The sequence below is a fragment of the Henckelia pumila genome, chromosome 4, assembly GCF_033568475.1.
Source record: "Henckelia pumila isolate YLH828 chromosome 4, ASM3356847v2, whole genome shotgun sequence".
Taxonomy (NCBI): Eukaryota; Viridiplantae; Streptophyta; class Magnoliopsida; order Lamiales; family Gesneriaceae; genus Henckelia; species Henckelia pumila.
Genome location: NC_133123.1, coordinates 134604015 through 134622318, shown reverse-complemented (window position 1 = coordinate 134622318; position 18304 = coordinate 134604015).

Sequence of the window (18304 nt, the reverse complement as noted above, 5' to 3'; positions counted from 1 at the left end):
TTTATGTAATATATTGAAAATCTTCTTATTTCTTCCCACTAACTAAAATAAATAGACTCTGCTACGTACCTTGAAGTTGAAGAATTTTTTCAGTTGGTGTTGAAAGCGATCGAGAAGCAATATGGAACTTAAGGTATACTAGTCGTCGTGGCACACGCGATGCATGTGTAAAACATGAAAATGAAAAAAATTTGATATTTAAAAATATTTATATCTTTAATTCAGAAATAATACAAAACAAAAATAAAAATAAATTCAAAAATATATATTGTAAATAGTGGATAGGAAATTCGGAGGATGGAGGTTGTTGGAAATAGTGAGAAGTGGGAAGGAAGTTGAGAGAGAGAGTGATGAGGGGTATAAAAAGAATAAATTGGTGAAAATTCACCATGACACCAAAATCAGTTGGTATAGGGTGCTTAGACTTAATAATATAGTAAGAGATATGCTTGTGTAGCTCTTTGTCATTTTCGAATTTTTCGAATATTTTTTCATTGTTGAACTTTTCAAAGAGTTTTTATAGGCTAGGAATTGACTGGAACTTATTTGTGTACTAGGTAGTGAAGAAGATGATATATATAAATACATATATAATTAGAACTCTATAGTTTAACAATTAGGAATAAATCATTTTTAGAGGCCACCATGGATAATTCTTTAGTAAAAATTAAATTGCCAATCGACTAACCGTTGGCAACGTTATAATTAGAGTAAATTTTTTTTTTCTTGAAATATAAAATGTAGGAGAATCTATAGTGCTGTAATCATCAACTTATTAAAGAAGGAAAAAAAAAATCTAAAATCGTGAAAGAAAAGACGAAAAGACAAAAATATATTTCTCATAAAATGAAAGATATAATTTTAAAACTCAATTTTAATAACATATATATGTAACCAATCTGAAATCGCAAAATGAGAAGAACAAAATTTATTTTTCGAAAAATGAAAGTTATAAAATTTAAACTCAATTTTAATGGCATATATATCTAACAAAAAATGCATCGCGTTAAATATAAAGAAAAAAATATAATTAATAAATTGTGAAAGAAAAGACAAAAAGACCAAAATGTCTTTCTCATAAAATTAAATATTCATATAATTTTAAAATCAATTTTATAAATACCATATATATCAAACCAATCTGAAAGCTATAAAATTAAAACTCAATTTTAATAGCATTAAATATATAATCTAACAAAAAATGCAACGCGTTAAATATAAAGAAAAAAAATATAATTAATAAATTTTGAAAGAAAAGACGAAAAGACCAAAAAATTATGAGTAATTCATGACTTGGAAAAAGTATATTTAGCTAGCTCTACTACTATATATATAATCCAACTTCTAAATTCGAATAGCAAATTAAAACCCTTGTACGTACCTCTCTATCTATCAAGTGCAAGTCATGAATCATACTACCATTAACTATATATTACTATTCTTTATTATTTCAACCTGTCTTCATGGAACAAGCTGCTCTCGATCGATAAAAATGACTTGTTTTTTTGTCCGAAAAGATCATATCTATGTAGTAAACAAGCTTCCTCCGACATCCCCGCCATTAGCTGTTCGTTGCCAATCAAAGAATGACGATCTAGGAAACCGGACTGTTGCGATAAATGAAATGTATGATTTCACCTTCTGCGAGAATCCTTTTGCTACGCTATTCTTCTGTCATCTTTGGTGGAATCAAAAGAGTTTCGCTTTCGACGCTTTCAATTCGTCTTGGATTGATAACCGATGCTATCATGGTGACTGCTATTATGAAAAAAGGGTTGACCCCATTCCACATGAGTCAGAGGCCCATTGACTCATGCGGAGTGGTGACTGCTATTATGAGGTAAGGGCAGATGGTATCTACTTCTCGGGCCACTATCCTCCTGAAAGTGATTTAGCCAAAAAGTATGATTGGCCATGATTTTAGCTACCTACTGTATATATATATGGTGCATATATGGGTAAAAAAATGATACAACAAAGGGTGAATCTTGATGAATTTATTCATGTATGTTTGCTACACTATGTTATTAATCTATGTATAACTTAGATTCTTTAATCTCTTCTCTTCATATTATTTATTCATGTATCGTTTGGTAGACTATGTTATTATTAATCTATATATAACTTATCTCAGTCAATCTCGCGTTCTTATCTTCATATTATTTATTCATCTATTAATTATTTATTTTACATCAATCAAATTATTAATAATTTATATTATTTCAATCAAATCATTAAATTTAAATTAAGATATATTTTACCCCTTATAAATAATATTATTTATATTTTATTTTATTTATTGTTAAAAGGACATAATTGTAATTTATCATTTTTTTTTATAAAATTTAATCAATAAAATATCAATCAAATACATTAATACTATATTAAGTATCATTTTTTATTTAATTTTTATTGCATTATATTATTTATTTATTCTTGATGTGAAATTGTGAATGACAAAATAATCATTACTGCGTACGTAATGTAACTCATTATTTAAAAATTTTGTTAAGAAAAAGTTGGGAAGTGGTTCCTAGAAGCTTTCTCAATTTCACTACTTAAATTTAAATACTAAACTTTATATAAGTAATTATATCACATAAATAACTTTGTCCAATATATTTTTTTTACCACTCATATTACATATCTATATTACTTGATTATCTTTATCTACGTACTAAATCGAGAAATTTTTGGATGCCCATTAATATATATATTTTTAACTATATACTTGAGACGGCAATTTTTATATTAAATAATATTGATGCTAAATTAAATTTTGACTATTGATGCTAAATGCCAAAATGAGATTTTAAATCAATAAATTAAAACTGAAATCGAAATCCAATTGTAATTCCAAATCCCAATTTTCATTATCCCAATTTTCAATGATTATCGGAGAAATGAAAGTGTGACGACCCAGAGTTCTAATCTCTCATTAATCAAATCATAATTATAGTCAAGAATCAAAGACTAAAGAAACTAAACAAAATTTTTTTTTTTTTTTTAGAAAATGGAGCACCTCGCTCGATCGGTAAAGATTACCCGATCGAGCGAGCCATACAGCTCAACTCTCGGGTGAAACAAATGTTGGCCTCGCTCGATCGGTCAATATTCACCGATCAAGCGAGCCCAACACGCTCAAGGTTCTGTTCCTAAATTAATGGCCTCGCTCGATCGGTAATAAATAACCGATCGAGCGGCCTCAAATTCCAGGAACTCCAACAGTTGTGTTTTTGCTGTCAAAACGAATTTCTTCCATCAATACTCATCCAATATCACCTCATACAAGTTATACATATAATCCTATGCTAACAATAATCAACATTCTACCATAAAGGTAATTGTTAACATAAATCTTGACATAATATAATCGAAGTAGCACCAAATCGAGACAAAGCTACTAAAATAAGCTCAAGTTAATCTCTTATATCATGCAAGAAGGATTATGTTACAAGAACAACATATTACAACCAAAGTACTTCCTTACAGCATGTACAACAAATCTTAACAAAGGTAGCTACAACATGATCATGTTTGTGGACTCAAAACTAGCATTGACAGCTCACACAAACCATCTAAACTCGGATCATGTTTGCCCTGTTCTACTCCCGCCTATTGCCATGACACATACAACACAACAATAGCCGGATAACTCCGGTGAGAAATATATTTCCCAGTAAAAGCAAATAAACATGCATAGCAAAACATATATCAAAGTCATGATATAAAATAACTACAATGCATGTTTTAAAACAAGGTTCTCTAACAATTCTCTCATTTCATCGGTTGGGATCCCGAGAAGAAGATATCATAACTAACCACCGACTCTCCCGATCGAGGTGGGGCTACTTATCTTGCTTCTCTAGACTTTGAAGCCACTATATATGTAAATCAAATGCTAGGCTAAGTCAACCACCCAGGCCATACATATATAATCCCTCAAATCGTCTAATCGAACGTTTCCGTTCATTTCAAAATCAAAGAACAAGTCTTACAAGATGAATGCATCATATATCAATAAGATCACATTGATTAACATCAAGACTTATTCAACCATTCATAGGAAAACATATAAAATCAACTAAGCAGATAAGTATGTGATTTAGGGAACTCGATACAAACCATTTCGAGTTATAATCCCAATCGAATCCTAGTTCACTTTTACCTTTTTAAATGTGAAGTTTAAGATGATTCTAAGGTGAGTTCAAGCTCTCCAAATCTGAACAACACATTCACAAGACTTGTATCAAAATCTGCACTTAGAACCATTCAAACTCCATTGGAGACTAACTTCAAACCTTGATCTTTCTTCTACCGATTCAAAGTCGAGATTATCGAGTTGACGTGCCCTGTTTATGCACTGAAATCATAGTATAAAAACCAAGGAAATATCAGCTAACACTCAGTTCAATAGCAGCTCAAGCATAAGATAGCAAAACAACTTCAAATCAAAAGTTTGACGGCATATCGGTATTATTCGGCAATCCCGAACTCAACTAAGTCAATTCTATCACCATATACATCATATATCAGCTGCATATTAACTCAAACCCATCATATCAGAGAGCATATAAGTCGAATAGTGGCAGAGAAATCATAAGAACATAATCGATAGCCATCCTTCAACCCGAACTCGATAGAACAACGAATACAAGCTCAACGACATCAATTCATAATCACATCTGATCTCTGCCATTTTTGACTTCTCAAATCATAAGGAACTAAAAGAAAACTTACATCAAATCAAAGGTCTTCTTTCAAGGAGTCCAGAACCTTTTTCGGAATCGAATTCGGACAATCGAAACTCAAGATATTGCAATTTGAAGATTAAAAATGAACTTGGGGTTTCTTTGTTTGCGCTCTCGGTTTCTTCCTCTCAATTTCTGATGAAATATAGAAGCATACACGTGAATACATATTTTCATAACAAGTGTCCAACACAATTTCCAATATTTTCACTTTGGCCCCTCAAGTCTTCAAAATTTGTAATTCAGTCCTCAATTTTTCAATCCATTCAATTTCAATCCTAAATAATTAAAGAATATTATAATTTAAATCAAAACTCTAAATATTCCCAAATTAAATATTCTCGGATTAAAATTAAATAATTCCGGGCGTTACAATTCTCCCCCGCTAAGACACGATTTCGTCCTCGAAATCTCAAGTACGAACAGCACATAAGATATATCAGATAACAGAAAACTAAAGGAGAACTCACGTCATTGAAACATCTCTGAAATCGCTGTCGCATATCTGATTCCGTCTCCCAAGTAGCTTCTTCAATACCATGACGACTCCATTGAACTTTCACAAGCGGAATAGTCTTCGTTCGAAGTTGCTTCTCCTTACGATCAAGGATCTGAATTGGCTTTTCAAAATAACTCAAAGTTTCGTCGAGTTCAGCCTCATCAGATTGAAGCACATGAGAGTCATCAAGAAGATATTTCCGAAGCATCGATACATGAAATACATCATGTATTCCAGATAAAGCCGGAGGTAAATCTAATCGATAGGCAAGATTGCCTATTCTCTCCAGAATCTCATACGGACCGATATATCGTGGAGACAACTTCCCTCACTTGCCAAATCGTACAGTGTCTCTGAATGGAGAAATCTTCAGAAACACCCTATCCCCTTGTTCAAAAGACAAAGGTCGACGTCGAATATTGGCATACTTCGCTTGTCTATCCTGAGCTGTCTTCATTCTCTTCTAAATAAGCTTCACCTGTTCAGTCATATCTCGAATAATATCAGGTCCAATGTCTGGTACCTCAGAAATATCATCCCAGAAAAGAGGTGATCGACACCTTCTACCATACAGAGCTTCAAGCGGAGCCATTTCAATACTCGATTGATAGCTGTTGTTGTATGAGAATTCACAAAGATGTAATGAATCTTGCCAATTAGTGCCAAAATCAAGCACTACAGCTCTCAACATATCCTCCAATGTCTGAATGGTATGCTCAGACTGTCCGTCTGTCTGTGGATGATAGGTTGTGCTCAAGTGTAGCTGAGTACCCAAAGCATTCTGTAAACTGTGCCAAAAGTGTGATGTAAATCGAGGATCACGATTTGATACAAGTCTATTCGGCACTCCATGTAATCTGACAACTTCTCGGACATAAATCTCTGCCATCTGATCGTGTCGATATGTCATATGATACGGAATGAAACACGCTGACTTCGTCAATCTGTCGATAATCACCCAGATAGCACCACAACCTCTAGAAGATCGAGGTAACTTCGTCACAAAGTCCATGGAAATATGATCCCACTTCCATTCAGGCACTAACAAACTCTGTAACAAACCAGGCGGTTTCTTCCTTTCAGCTTTCACCTGTTGGCAATTAAGACATCGAGACACAAAATCAGTGATATCGGACTTCATTGGCTTCCACCAATATCGAGTCTTCAAATCGTTGTACATCTTTCTCCCACCAGGATGAATACTATAACGACTACAATGCGCCTCTTTCAGTAGTTGTTGTCTCACATCAGAAATATCAGGCACTACAAGGCGATTGTTAGCATACAAAAGATCATCTCGAACCTGGTATTCAGATACATGCCCTGATCAAACTTTCTCAATCGAATTCTGCACATTCTGATGAAGTTTGTAAACTTCTTTAATTCTCAAAAGTAACTCTGGTTCAACTTGAATTTGATAAAGTCGCAGAGGCTGATAATTCATATCAAATACTAATCCAGAACAACAACAGTCTTCAATCAAATGGGATATACCAATCGTCGATAGGGATAAAGAACATACCTTTTGACTCAATGCATCAGCTGCTGCATTCAATTTTCCCGGATAATATCTAATCTCACAATCAAAATCTTTAAACAAATCAAGCCATCTACGTTGTCTCATATTCAGTTCTGACTGTGAAAATAAATATTTCAGACTCTTGTGATCAGAATAGATCTCAAACTGTTCCCCGTACAAATAATGTCGCCAAATCTTCAAAGCAAATACGATGGCGGCCAATTCAAGATCATGAATCGGATATCTGGTTTCGTGAGGCTTCAACTGTCTCGAGGCATAAGAAATCACATGCCCTCGCTGCATCAAAACACATCCCAGACCTCGATGAGATGCATCACAATAAACAGTGAAACCACCAGTACCTGAAGGAATCGTCAAGACTGGTGCACTGGTCAGTCGCTTCTTCAATTCAATAAAACTGGATTCACAAGCTTCATACCAGATAAATGGAGCATTCTTCTGAGTTAACTGAGTAATCGGCTTCGCAATACTAGAAAAATCTTTAATAAAACGACGATAATACCCAGCCAAACCCATGAAACTACGTATCTCAGGAACAGATGTTGGTCTCGACCAATTGATCACTGCCTCGACTTTACTTGGATCAACAGATATACCATCTCCGGATATAATATGTCCAAGAAACACAACCTGTTTCAGCCAAAACTCACATTTCGACAGTTTAGCATACAGTTTCTCAGATCTCAGAGTCTTTAACACAGTTCTCAAATGCTCAGAATGTTCAATCAAATTCTTTGAATATATCAGAATATCATCAATAAATATTATAACGAAGTCATCAAGATATTTCTAAAAAATACGGTTCATCAAAGCCATAAACACAGCTGGAGCATTCGTCAGACCAAACGGCATAACTATAAACTCATAGTGGCCATACCTGGTTCTGAAAGAATTTTTCGGAATACCAGAATCCCTAACTCTCAGCTGATGGTATCCAGATCTCAGATCGATCTTGGAATACACTGAAGAACCCTGCAACTGGTCAAATAAATCATCAATACGAGGCAAAGGGTATTTGTTCTTTACCGTTTCCTTGTTCAGTTGCCGGTAATCAATACACAATCTCATTGAACCGTCTTTCTTTCTGACAAATAATACTAGAGCTCCCCAAGGAGAAACACTGGGTCGAATGTATCCCTTGGCCAGTAAATCTTCCAACTGATCTTTCAACTCTTTCAATTCCACTGGTGCCATTCGATAAGGTTCTTTCAAAATCGGTGCAGTACCTGGCATCAGTTCTATGTTGAAATCAATCTCATGATACGGAGGTAGTCCTAGATCTCATCAGGGAAAACATCCGCAAATTCACTAACCACTGGTAAATCAGCCAGGTTCGAGCTAGTTTTCAAAATATCAACTGCATATACAATAAATCCCTCTGCTCCTTTCTGCAAAAGTCGGGTCATAGATAATACAGAAATCAGAGGAATCTTAGCACGAGAACCCTTACCATAGAATTTCCATTCTCCAGCCATCTCAGGTCTGAACCTCACTATCTTCTGAAAACAATCTACGGTAGCTCTGTACTTGTTTAGCATATCAATCCCGATAATGCAGTCAAAATCAGACATACTAAGCACAAAACAATCTATCTCTATCTCATTACCATCATACTGTAGCAAACAATTCTTAACTGTCTGAATAGATATAAGACCTTTTCCCAAAGGAGAAGAAATAGATACTATAGCAGGTAATGATTCAACAGACAAAGCATGTAAGGAAGCAAATCGTGCAGAGATAAACATATGGGATGCACCTGTATCTATCAATACATATGCAGGATAACCACAAATAGAACAGTTACCTGCAATCATATCATCTGGTGCTCCCTATGCCTGTTCCTTCGTCAGTGCAAAGACATGAGCCTGTTGTCTCTGTGGCTGAATTCCTGTTTGACTTCCTCCTGGCCTTGATTGTTGCTGTGGATGTGATGGTTGAAAGGAATGAACAGAAGAGGCTTGCCTCATAGGTTGAGCCACTGATCGTGATGACTCTGCACCTCGTGACTGTCCAGAACCTCTCTGAGGACACACCCTCGCTTGACCAGTCTGATGGCATATATGGCACCTCCCAGATACACCTTGGCACTGATCGGTTGGATGACTTCCACTGCAATTGTTACAAAACACTCCTGACTTCTGTTTTGAGCCACTGGAACTCGAAGAACTGCTCCCTGTCTTCTTAAACTGTTTTCCTCGAGCTTGCAAATATCCTTTCTTACCACTACTACTGCCACCACTTTCAAATCATTGAGGTTGTTGCGAGATTGGAGCTGAGGGTTGTGACTGTCTCGGAGGCTGAGTGATATACGAAGCTCCTCGCTGTTGTATCAAACCAGCTTCCGCTCCTTTGGCACTATTCATAGCATCAGCAAAATTATTCGGTCGCCTTGTGTTTACCAAAGTAAAGACCTCCGGAGTCAGTCCATTAATGAACTGATCAGCCATTGCCTCATCACTATCAGCAACATGTGGAGCAAAACGTAGCAATGTAGTGAATTTTGCAACATAATCTTCAATATTTAAGTTGCCCTGCTTCAGGTTCGCAAATTCTGCACCTTTATCTTTGCGGTAAGACACTGGAAAGAAGCGTTGGTAAAACTCAGTTTTGAATAAATTCCAAGTAAGTACAGTTCCTATACGCTCCAAAGCTTTCTTAGTCGTGGACCACCAGCTCTTTGCAACCTCATGCAACTGATGTCCAATTAATCTGACTCTCTGGTCATCACCATAATCAAGCGAATCAAACAACATCTCCATGTCATCTAGCCATCCTTCACATACAACTGCATTTTCAGTACCGTTCAGAGTAGGCGGATAGTATGATTGAAAGCGTTTGAGCAGTGTTTCCATCGGAGTGGCAGTCATATCTGTCATATCTCGAGAGGTACTTCCCTGTTCATTGCTCGGGACTGCAGCTTGAGGTACTATCGGTGTTACCACTGTCTGTTCCGGCAAAGGAGTATGAACTGTCTGCTCTGGTATAGAAGTAGGAACCTGTGGTCAAAGAGGAGGTCATCCTGGTCGTCGAGACATATCTGATTATCAAAATGGTTAGGATACCATAATCATCATATCTATCTCAGTCCTCCTCTGATCATCTTACCTCTGATCAAGACTCGGTTCTGATTCAATCTTAAAAGAAATAATCGAAGTATTCAAACAAGACATGCTTCCAATCAATTCCGATAATCAGGTAGCATATCATAATTTATCAGAACACATGCCTCTAATCATTTCAGATATTCCAGTAAGCATGCGTCTTCATACTTTCAAATAAAATAAATACAACATCATGTAATAAAATACTTGAAAGTAAATCATGCTAGAATTTACCACATGTAATTCAATCATGTAATTAAATCATAGCATAATAAAATAAATAAGCAAGGAAGATGACTCGATCTACCCCACTCACGATCTAACTCAGTCCAGAATTTTTCTCGCTTTGATACCACCTGTTGTGACGACCCGAGTTTTAATCTCTCATTAATCAAATCATAATTATAGTCAAGAATCAAAGACTAAAGAAACTAAACAAAATTTTTTTTTTTTTTAGAAAATGGAGCACCTCGCTCGATCGGTAAAGATTACCCGATCGAGCGAGCCATACAGCTCAACTCTCGGGTGAAACAAATGTTGGCCTCGCTCGATCGGTCAATATTCACCGATCGAGCGAGCCCAACACGCTCATTCCTAAATTAATGGCCTCGCTCGATCGGTAATAAATAACCGATCGAGCGACCTCAAATTCCAGGAACTCCAACAGTTGTGTTTTTGCTGTCAAAACGAATTTCTTCCATCAATACTCATCCAATATCACCTCATACAAGTTATACATATAATCCTATGCTAACAATAATCAAAATTCTACCATAAAGGTAATTGTTAACATAAATCTTGACATAATATAATCAAAGTAGCACCAAATCGAGACAAAGCTACTAAAATAAGCTCAAGTTAATCTCTTATATCATGCAAGAAGGATTATGTTACAAGAACAATATATTAAAACCAAAGTACTTCCTTACAACATGTACAACAAATCTTAACAAAGGTAGCTACAACATGATCATGTTTGTGGACTCAAAACTAGCATTGACAGCTCACACAAACCATCTAAACTCGGATCATCACGCTATTCTCTCATCCCTTGTTCTTCAAGATCGCTTTTGCCTTGTTCCACTCCCGCCTATTGCCATGACACATACAACACAACAATAGCCGGATAACTTCGGTGAGAAATATATTTCCCAGTAAAAGCAACTAAACATGCATAGCAAAACATATATCAAAGTCATGATATAAAATAACTACAATGCATGTTTTAAAACAAGGTTCTCTAACAATTCTCTCATTTCATCGGTTGGGATCCCGAGAAGAAGATATCATAACTAACCACCGACTCTCCCGATCGAGGTGGGGCTACTTATCTTGCTTCTCTAGACTTTGAAGCCACTATATATGTAAATCAGATGCTAGGCTAAGTCAACCACCCAGGCCATACATATATAATCCCTAAAATCGTCTAATCGAACGTTTCCGTTCATTTCAAAATCAAAGAAACAAGATGAATGCATCACATATCAATAAGATCACATTCATTAACATCAAGACTTATTCAACCATTCATAGGAAAACATATAAAAGCAACTAAGCAAATAAGTATGTGATTTAGGGAACTCGATACAAACCATCTCGAGTTATAATCCCAATCGAGTCCTAGTTCACTTTTACCTTTCAAATTTGAAGTTTAAGATGATTCCAAGGTGAGTTCAACCTCTCCAAATCTGAACAACACATTCACAAGACTTGTATCAAAATCTGCACTTAGAACAATTCAAACTCCATTGGAGACTAACTTCAAACCTTGATCTTTCTTCTACCGATTCAAAGTCGAGATTATCGAGTTGACGTGCCCTGTTTATGCACTGAAATCATAGTATAAAAACCAAGAAAATATCAGCTAACACTCAGTTCAATAGCAGCTCAAGCATAAGATAGCAAAACAACTTCAAATCAAAAGTTTGACGGCATATCGGTATTATTCGGCAATCCCGAACTCAACTAAGTCAATTCTATCATCATATACATCATATATCAGCTGCATATCAACTCAAACCCATCATATCAGCAAGCATATAAGTCGAATAGTGGCTGAGAAATCATAAAAACATAATCGATAGCCATCCTTCAACCCGAACTCGATAGAACAACGAATACAAGCTCAACGACATCAATTCATAATCACATCTGATCTCTGCCATTTTCGACTTCTCAAATCATAAGGAATTAAAAGAAAACTTACATCAAGTCGAAGGTCTTCTTGCAAGGAGTACAGAACCTTTTTCGGAATCGAATTCGGACAACCGAAACTCAAGATATTGCAATTTGAAGATTAAAATGAACTTGGGGTTTCTTTGTTTGCACTCTCGGTTTCTTCCTCTCAATTTCTGATGAAATATATAAGCATACACGTGAATACATATTTTCATAACAAGTGTCCAACATAATTTCCAATATTTGCACTTTGGCCCCTCAAGTCTTCAAAATTTGCAATTCAGTCCTCAATTTTTCAATCCATTCAATTTCAATCCTAAATAATTTAAGAATATTAGAATTTAAATCAAAACTCTAAATATTCCCAAATTAAATATTCTCGGATTCAAATTAAATAATTTCGGGCGTTACAGAAAATAAAATGAAAATGTATTTATGTCATATTTATTGGATCAAATCGTTAATTGAACAAGAAAAATATCAACCATATTATTTGTTTAATCAGTTGATTAATAATTTATCTTATTTCAATAAAATTATTGAATTTAAATTTATTACCCTTTATAAATAATATTATTTATATTTTATTTATAGTTAACAGGAAAAATGGTAATTTATCATTTTATATAAAATTTAATCAATCTAATCAAATAAACTATATTTTATCAATCAAATCAAATACTATATTAAATATCATTTATTATTAAATTTTTATTGAATTATATTATTTAAGTATGTATTATTTATTAATGCTTGAAGTGAAATTGTGAATGACAAAATAATCATTACTGCGTACGTAACGTAACTCATTATCTGAAATTTTGTTAAGGAAAAACTGAAAAATTCTTCCTAGAAGCTCTCTAAATCACTACTTAAATCTAAATATCAAACTTTATATAAGTAATTATATCACATAAATAACTTTGTCTAATATATTTTTTTACCAGTCATATTACATATTATCTCTGTACTAAAGACAGAAATTTTTGGATGCCCATTAATTTTTTTATCTAGTCATCGCCCCGACACTTTAGACAGTAAAATCAAACTCTCTTCGTCTCAAGTATATAATCCAATTTTCCTTTTTTTAAGCAAATATATAGTCATATACCATATTTAGTAGTATTTTTTTTACACTCCTTTACTAATATACCCCTATTAGCTACTTTAAAATTGTGCAATAATTTATAATACATTAATAACTAGAGATAAAATAAGAAGTTTGAATAAGATTTGCTATCTCAATAAGTTTTTCTTAATCTATGTAAAAAAAATTAAGACTATTTATTTAAGACGGAAGGAGTAATTTGCTAAAGCTCCACTTTTCATCATTTAATTCTCGCGCCCAACTTTTATTAATGATTTTTTGCATTGAATATTATTTTGAATTCTGTATTAAATTGATTTTGTTGTCAAAATATAATTTTATTTTAAATTTGTATTTGTAAAATTGATATTGTGATTTTTATTGAAGAATGCAAATTATTATTAGTCCACATGTAAATTATTTTCATTGACCAAAATTATTGAGTAAAAATATAATTTATTTTTTAAAATAAAAATTAATAATATCCAAATCTTAATTATGTGATCATAGTCAAATACAAGCAATCTTAATATTCCTCTAAACTCTTGTTTATTCTTTGTTGGGTTTTGAAACACAAGCAATCTTGAGTTTGAGAATAATATTGTGTTTCTAACATATTTGCTCTAGTGTGAAATTGTTAAACTCAAGATAGAAGCCAAAAATAAAATTTAGCTAGCCTGAATTTCTGGTGAGCACTATTGTTTTGATGATATCTCACAGCTCAATGATGAAAACGATTAACCAAAAATATGACTGCATATAAAACTCAATTTTGAGCATATCGTATTTTATTTTAGTTGAGAAAAAACGGATGTTATCTAGATCAAACTTTCGTCACAAGATCAAAATGAATTGGATCACTTGAGCAGAAAACATAATCAGTTTACCTCGAGCAGTTATGGTATTGTAGTCATATCTTTCAGCTCAGTTATCTAAATTGAACGATTCAACATGCTTTGGAAAGCTAAGACAATGATATACAAATCATATTCACAAGTCAAAGTCTGAATCGGAGCATAAAGAGATGCTAAACTGCATAATTTTTTTGGTTTGGAACTAAAATTCTGCAGAGCAAAATTTCTGATATAGTCAGGTATTTCGAACATATATATCTCTCATATTTTGCAGCTCAGTTATCTAAATTGAACGATTCAGCATGCGTTGGAAAGCTAAGAAAATGATATACAAATCATATTCACCAGTCAAAGACTGAATCAAATCATAAAGAGCTGCTAAGCTTCAAATTTTTTTTGGTTCGAAACTGAAATTCTGCAGAGCAGAATTTCTGATTTAGTCTAGTATTTCGAACATATCTCTCTCATATGAAATCCAAATTCAATTATTCTTGATGAGTTGGAAATCCAAGAAAAAGAACTACAACTTTATTTTCATCACTTTGCCCAAATATCAATAGATCATGTCGATCTGCATCCAATTTGTAAATTCAGTTTAGCTCACTCAGCTGCTATATATACTAAACTGAAGCTTGCTAAACTGATACCAAACGAAGTTTGCTCAACTATTATAGTACCCAAACTTCTATAGTACTTTGGTTGAGCTTCATGATCAGTTTCACATCAAATTTCAATTGAGCTCCAAGATCAGTTCCGCACCAAAATTCAGATAAGCTCGAAGATCAGTTTAGCTCCAGAACAGTACGGAAATCTTTCAACGACTCTATTTATGTGTCTAACGGCTATATCATTCTTAGAGCCTATAAATACAACATATTGAATATCTAACACAAGCTTTTGAAAGGGGATTAAAAGCATGGGCAGCTTTCTTGAAAAAATTAACTAGAATTAATGAGAGCAAAACCCAAGGTGTGAAGAACAACAAGAAAAATGAGCGTTCACTGCCAACTTCTTCACACCAAATCAAGTTTATAGAACACTCTTCCTTATAAAAAATATTTATATATCAGTTGAACAGAGTTCACTCACACACATATGAGATACGTTAAACATTGTGCGGATTGTGAGGTTGCGGCCCACAATCGAGTGTCTAGGAGTTCTAAAATAAGCAGTGATTTAAGTCATAATCTTGCAGCGAGTTTGTACAAATGAGTTGTATTAATCAAAATTTTCTAGTTCTATCTTTCCGAGGAGGAAGAGGGAGTGACGTAGTAGTCTTTGAAATCTCCGAACATATATAAACAATTCTTGTCTATCTACTTATTGCATTTCTTCTTATTGCTACTGTTTTTAAGATGCATTGTTGAAACATTTTATATATTCTTCACAATATACAAAGTGTTTGATAAAATAATTCAACCAAATTTTTTTGAGTATTGTGATTTGCATTTTTTTCAAATGATTTTAAAAAAAAAATTTAATTGATTTTTACGAAGGATTATTATGAGTATTTTTCGCTTGATTTTAAAATCAAACTCAATTTAATACATCGGTGCTCAATATTTCAAGAACCGAGATATTTTATCTTAAAATATTTTTAAACTTGTGTACTCCCCCTCCCCCCAACCCAAACCCAAACCCAAACCCAAAACCAAACCCAAACCCGAACCCGAACCCGATCCCGATCCCGATCCTATCATTCTTCAACCAAATCAATACAATTTTCCTTGATTAGCATTCTTTCATGGTGCATTTCATTTTAAAATTCTTTTGTACCAATCTTTTGTGGTGCATTTAATTTTAAAAAGTAGTTTTTTTTACTCAAAAGTATAGGTGTCAAAACGGGCCAGCGCGCCACCAGTCACAACTAGGGGTGCAAACGAACCGAATCGAGCCGAATAATGATAAAATTTTAAGGCTCTAATTCGGCTCGATAAGAGTATATTCGAGTTCGAGCTCGATTTGAAGTTCGATAATTTCAAATATTTGGGCTCGAGCTCGGCACAAAATGAAGTTCGAGTTTGGTTTGAAATATTTGAACCTATTCATGAACTATTAGAATATTATGGTTCGAAAAGCTCGAAATATATATATTTATTATATAATTATATTATATTAATTAAATATTAAGGTTCGCGAACTATTCGCAAACTATCGAACAGAGTAATTTCGGCTCGAGCTCGGCTCGAAAAAAAGTTCGAACATGTTGGAAATTTGCTCGAGTTTGATAAGCTCGAATATGAATCAAATATTTATCGAGCGGGCTCGTAAAGCTCACGAACATGTTCAGTTCGTTTGTACCCCTAGTCACAACCCACCATTAGGCGGATCAGGGCGGGTCGGCCCACCTTTTAGGCGGTTTGAGAAAACACCAATCCAACACACTTATTTTAGGTGGCGGGACGGGCCAACCAGGCGGGCTCACGTGTAAATTGGCTGGTTTTTGTGGGCCAACCCAACCCACTATTAGGCGGGGCGGTGTGGGCCGACCCATGTTTTATGTGGGTTGAGAAATTGTCAATCCAACCCACCAATTTTGTATGATGGGACGGGCCAACCCGACGGGTCTAACTCATTTTTTGACACATCTACTCAAAAGAAGTTTACCTAATTAATCTCGACATGTCTTTATTAATGTACGAAGAATGACCGGATATATACAGGGATGGGAAAAAATATCAAACTTTTGATATACCAAATTTATGGTACTAAAAAAGTATTGAATTACCGAATTTTCGGTATACCAAAGATTTTGGTACGATACGAAACGATATAAAATTTGAAAATTTCGATATATCTCATTATACAAAAACACCAAAACAATATAAAAGAACTTAAAAATATATAATATTTATAAACAATAAATTTATAATTTATAATATTTTTAAAATATAAGGTATTTTTCAATATAGAACGGTATGTATCGATACGTATTTAGATTTTAGAATACCTTCACCGCACCCGATAAGATTCTCGTCTGGACCCGATTATATTTATTATATTATTTTTATTGGATTTGTTATCCCAGTTGGATATTAAGATTTGTCGAGTATACCTAAAAATTAATGATTTTGCCCTTTAAAAAATGAGTTGACTTATCATGATATGTGCTTGGAGAGCTTCCATAGATTTTAAAAAATATTTATTGGATAAAAAATATTGGCATATTATTGGGGAAGATGTGACAAAGGAAGTTCTCGAATTTGTCAATGATGGTGATCTATTGACAGTTGGAACAACACCATTATTACTCTTATCCCAAAGGTTCAAAATCCAGTAATGGTAAAATAATTCCGACCAATTAGTTTATGTAATGTCAGCTATAAAATCGTTGCCCGGGCTCTAACAAATCGTTTGAGGCCAATGTGCTTTTGTTCCTGGCAGATTGATTACAAATAATGTTATTCTAGGGTTTGAAGTTATTCATTGGATGCGTAATAGAAAGCAAGGTAAGGAGGGGTATGTTGCGCTCAAACTAGATATGAGCAAAGCATATGACAGGGTGGAATGGAAGTTCCTGGAAACAATAATGAATAAGATGGGATTTTGTGAAGGCTGGATTCGCAAAATTATGAGGTGTGTTTCTCGTGTTAGCTACTCATTCTCATTTAACCAACAGTTAGTGGTCCATCTCATGCCAAGTAGAGGGATTCGTCAAGGAGATCCCTTATCCCCATATCTTTTTTCATTGTGTGCACAAGGATTATTGGTTCTAATTACCTCAAATGCTAATAGGGGACGGTTTACAGGGGTAAAGATTGCATCATCTTGTCCAACTCTTACACATCTTTTCTTCGCTGATGATAGTCTGGTGTTTTTTAAGGCTACAAGAGAATGCTGCACAAGTATGGTTGAGTGTTTAAAGGCTTATGAGAAGGCGTCTCAGCAGTTGATAAACAGAAAAATCTGCACTGTCTTTCTCTCCAAATACGGCACACCAATGGTGGAGTGGATAAAAAACTGCTCTTACTATACCGATTGTGCAAGGTCATGATGTGTATTTGGGACTGCCGAAGTCCACTATGCAAAGAAGAAGGTCCAATTTGCGTATTTGGTTGAGAGAGTAGTGAAACAGATTAATGGATGGGCAAACAAACTACTCTCAATGGGTGGTAATAAGGAAATATTAATCAAGTAGGTTTTGCAAGTTGTCCCCTATTATGCCATGTATTGATTTTGTCTCCCGAAAGAGACTAGTGAATCTATAGAGAGGGCCTGTAGTGACTTGTGGTGGGGGTCGGATAAATCAAAGCAACGAATGCACTGAACCACTTGGAATTTCCTTTGCCAGCCA